This window comes from Oryzias melastigma, linkage group LG11 (assembly GCF_002922805.2).
Source record: "Oryzias melastigma strain HK-1 linkage group LG11, ASM292280v2, whole genome shotgun sequence".
NCBI classification, from domain to species: domain Eukaryota; kingdom Metazoa; phylum Chordata; class Actinopteri; order Beloniformes; family Adrianichthyidae; genus Oryzias; species Oryzias melastigma.
Genome location: NC_050522.1, coordinates 24,392,530 through 24,397,358, shown reverse-complemented (window position 1 = coordinate 24,397,358; position 4,829 = coordinate 24,392,530). Strand labels below are relative to the sequence as shown.

General features: G+C 42.0%; 1 long non-coding RNA gene across 1 annotated transcript; it reads left to right on the top strand.

The window, feature by feature from the left end:
• On the top strand, positions 1-2,033 carry LOC112162699. Its single transcript, XR_002922133.2, has 3 exons — positions 1-606; positions 1,454-1,522; positions 1,605-2,033. It is a non-coding gene; the product is annotated as an uncharacterized LOC112162699 (long non-coding RNA).
• The last annotated feature ends 2,796 nt before the right edge of the window (positions 2,034-4,829 follow it).

Sequence of the window (4,829 nt, the reverse complement as noted above, 5' to 3'; positions counted from 1 at the left end):
TCACATCTAAAATGCATGGTCTAATTGTAATTTGAAATGTCCATTGAGAGTTTCCATAGTTTGCAGAAGTTGAAGTTCATGCTGCAGAGTTGTTGTCACAAGCCCCGCCCCCATTCCAACCTGGAGAGAATAATTCAAGTCACACACACTTGTGACGTACCGAGTCCTTACGCCACAATAAGGTGTGAGTACTGAGTGCACGCAGGAGTGTGCACGTGACACTGAAGTGCTCATAAGAAATAAACAGCTATTGGTCAGAATAACCTTTCCTGCTCTGATACATCTTTGAAACATCTTCTTAATAATCCTCATAATTGTTTACAATGTTTTTTCTTATAAGTTATTCAAGTTATGAACTGACCAATCAGACACCTCAGTTACAGCATGTGGCGCCCACTTCAAACCATCGATTGACACGAAGATTCCACCTTTCAGATGTTGGGCTGTGAACTTTGAACAAGCCCGCTCCTGATTGGTGGCAGTGGTTGCCATAGAAACGTGACTCAGACCGACTCGGACCAATCACTGTCGTCCGACTCCGACATGGCGGCCTCCGTATCGGGAAAAACTGGCGACTGAATTGGCTTCATTTGGCTGGAGCCAGAGGTAAGGGATGTTCGTAAAAGTTGATTTATTCTGGAATAATGTTCCTGCCTTTTAATTATTCTTAATTATGTTAAGAAGTTACGGTTTTAAAGTTGAAAAAATTAGCATTCTGCTAGCTTTTTGGACTATTTTGGCATTTACTAAGATTATTTAGGCTATTTTGGAGTGTAGCTAATATTTCAGCTACATGCTAGCTGTTTTAGCTAATTTAAGCTTTTTCAGTTTTTAAGGCTAATTTGAAGTTTAGCTATTTTTTCAGCAATATTTTAGCTGTTTTTGCTAATTTTTGTTTGTTTTTAAGTTTTAGGCTAATTTGGCATTTAGCTAATATTTTAGCTAGCCATCATTTTCAGCGTTTTCAGCTAGTAACTTCAGTGATTTCAGCTATCAATTTCAGTGTTTTCAGCTATCAGCACTAGCATCTTTAGCAGCCAAATTCAGCTTTCACACTAACATTATCGCAGGTAATGCTATATATCTAGTACATAATTATGTTAAAAGTTATGGTTTTAAAGTTTTAAAATTTCACTTAAAATAAAATAAATATATAAAATAAATGTTTATTTTGTTTGACTGTCGACCTAAAGTGTGTTTTGGATTTTGGCTCCTTGTGCGATTGAGTTTGACACTCTTGTCCTAGAATCAATATCACAATATCACTGGGAACACATTAAAAATAGATCAAATTGGATTTTAACATGATAATTAAGAGAACTCTTGTCTGAAACCAGCTTGTAGTGGTCATTTGAGGAACTGCAACCTTTCTGCTCAAACCACCATGAGTCCTGACATGAATTAGACGTTTATCTTAGTAGATAAAATCGTCTTTCTTCTATTTTGTTCTCAGTTTCCATCATTCACCAAGACCCTTCATACAAGAAGAGCTGATTCCTGGTTCCACCTCAGCACCGCCGAGGTAAATAAACCGCTCTCTCCATGACTAAATGTTATTATTTTGGTTATTTGAGTAGCTTTACCCACAATCCACCTCTTTCCAGAGACGATGTGCACAGAGGAGCTCTCTGCCGTCGTTTTCCCGCCATCAGGTCCCGCATGTGTGCGAGTCCCGTCTCGGTTGGACCCAGACTCCAGTCGTCGCAGTCGTGAGCGTCCGTGCCAAGACAGAGACCCACAGGAGGAACCGAGCCAGCTGGCTGGCGTCCTCTTTTTGCCAAACCCCCTCAGAAACTTTCACACACATGCACAGTCCCCCCCCCCAATGAAACTCCATCCTCAACACAGACGAGGAGACACTCTGAGCTGGCACCCATCCAGGGCTCGACATTTGGGAGCTGTGAAGGCGACAGGAGCGTCAACAACATCCCGCCGCTGATACGGACTCCTCCTCGCCGCCTGCAGCACGCCTGCAAAGACACAGCCTCAATCGATAAATCAGAGTCCGCTTTCAACACGTTTGAGCTCCGCTGCCGGATCAGAGGGCGATCTCATCCATAATTTAGCTTCTCTGTTTATTAGAGTAATGCCAGATCTCAACAGCACGATTATGAGGCAGATGTAGACGTGGAGCGAGAAGGCCCGAGAGCCACTTCTGTTTATCCGCTGTTTGGTTGCCATAGATGTCAAACTGGCCGATCGTGTCGAGGCGCTCGTTGTGCGGCGTTATTTCAGCCCACACATTATGCAAATCTCATGAAGCCGCGAACGTTCTGGAAAACAGAGGAATACTGTGTTTATGGATGGAAATTCGCTGATCAGGCAGATTTTGGAGGCTGCTCAACCCTTCCAGCATGTCTTCTATCAACTGGTTCTTACATAAGATCCCAGTTAGAAACCCTCAACTGTTCGACTCAAGTTAACTCTTTAATGAAGGGGTCTCAAACGGGCGGCCCGCGGGCCACTCGCGGCCCCCAAGTCAACATTTATGGACTGAATATCTTCTGCCTGTTCACACTTCTTTGTATTTGCTTTGCTAGCTTCATGCTTGAATTGCATTTCCTATTGTCACTGGATCTGGTCGTCAGAAAAGTCCTTAGCAACCGTTGCTAACGTCATTAGCTCCGGTCGTTTCCCAGGACACAAGATGTTTAGTGGTACATACACACGAACAACTGTTCACTAAACTTGTTCAGTAGACATAGACTATAGACCACAGAGATATCTCAGGAAAGTCCTTAGCAACAGTTGCTAGCGTCGTTAGCTTCTGTCGTTTCTCAGATCATGCAGAAGATATTGCTTTGTAGTACATAGACATGAACACATGTTCTATAAACTTGTTCAGTAGATATAAACGATGGACCAAAGATAGAGACCAGGGGTCTCAACCTGGCGGCCCGCGGGCCATTTTGCGGCCCTCGCCTTGAAAAGAAAGTTCAATGTCTACTAATATCTTTTGCATGAGAACGCTTCTTTGTTGATAGCTTACATTTTGTTTAAGATTTGTTTAAGAGTTGGAGATTTTACTGCAACAACGGGAGTCATTGATCTTCTGAGACACAAGGAGTATATTTGTATAAACCCCTTTTGTAAATTAGGCTAAACTTTGAACTTTATTTATATTGGTTATTATTGGATTCTTGGACCGGACGGAAGAGAAGAGGGAAGAAGAGGGAGGGATGGGGATGGATGGTTACTGAAGGGGAGGGGTCAGAGCAACAAGCAACAAAAGGCTGGACGATTATCATAAATACTGTTAAGTGTGTTAGTCTAAAGGGGCAGAGCCTGTTCAGACATCCAATCAAATGTTACAAACATACCTGTTGGCTCCAACAGTCTTCATATAGCAACATGTAAGATAAGACAGGAAGGAGGCCGGCCCTCGAGGACTGACTTTGGACACCCCTGGACTAGACAATTATTTGGAAACACACGAACACAATACGATTGTCTCTCTATCCCAAAAATCTGTAAAGTGAAACAAACACCTTTTAAAAAAACATCTACTGAGTTATATTTCTAACTTGTTGTGTTAAATATAAAAGTTTTTCATATAAGGTGATTTATTTATATCAGAAATTGCCACATTCTCATCTTTCCAAAGATAAAATCAATGTATAAAAATATGCTGACCTGCAGGCACTTTTTCTATATTCTATATTTTTTGTTCTATATTAGTGTTAAAAATATCAAACTGGACGAACCGATTCTCTGAGAACCTGAAAAAGGTTTGGAGAAGAAGCAAAAATCAAACAAGATTTGAAGAAGATTGGTCAGAAATGACCATTTTACAAATTAAACTCATAAACTCTCTTCAGAGACGACAGTTTGGTATCTGTACGTCTCCTTATCCCGACTGTAATACCGCGGAGTATACAAGTATTATCAGCAGATCCCAAATCACGTTTAATCGCTCGCCGTCGAGTCGCGATGGCGTCACACGACCGAAACCAAGAAGTGATTTTAATCCTGGAGCTTTGCTGATGTCTCCACTTGAAGGTCTTCAGGTGAAACCTCATTTCTAACCTAACATGCATCCATTCACGGCTTCATCCCTGTGACATTCAGACAACTCACTGTCCATTTCCATCAGTCATACCTCACTGAGCATAATGGGAGCGTGACCCACATGTCCAGAAACATGTGGAGGAAGCACTTTTTCAAAGTCAGCATTACAGTCAGAACGTCCAAACCGGAGTAACGTTCCTACAAATGACCACGAGAAAGTCTTTTAAACGGGAAATTCTCCTTTGAAAAGAAATTACACTTTATGTAGTTTATGTACTTTTTGCGATGGGAACAACATTTATTTTGGAGAAAACTCCCAACATTCTAATATAAAGCTCAGGATTTTATGAATTCTTATCTTTAACATCAAAACTTGGAGGAATGAAAAAAAAATCCTTCTTTTACCTACTTATTATTTTAAAATATAAACTACAACATTAGGACTCTCTCTATGAACAAAGTTTTTTACAATAACAGTGCAAACAAATACAGATTTTAATTTAAAACATCAACACTCAGTTTACTTGGGCGTCCTCCCCCTGGGCGGGGGTGGGGGACCCTGCCACGGTCTCTCCTGGACGCCCCGTGGGGTTGGCGAAGCGCGGGGCAGGTCTCTCTGGGGGGTCCTGGCTCGTGCCTGGGGTTGGGGTGGGGGGATCCCCTCTGGGGTGTGTTTGGCCATTAAGGAGGACATGTAGGACACCAGCGCTCGAGGACCCACTTTGGACACCCCTGTTCTAGCGTGGTCAGTATGTCACTTATTGAGGCCAAAACCAAAATCTTTTAATAGAAAAACCTTTAATTCAATCTCAACATTCTGA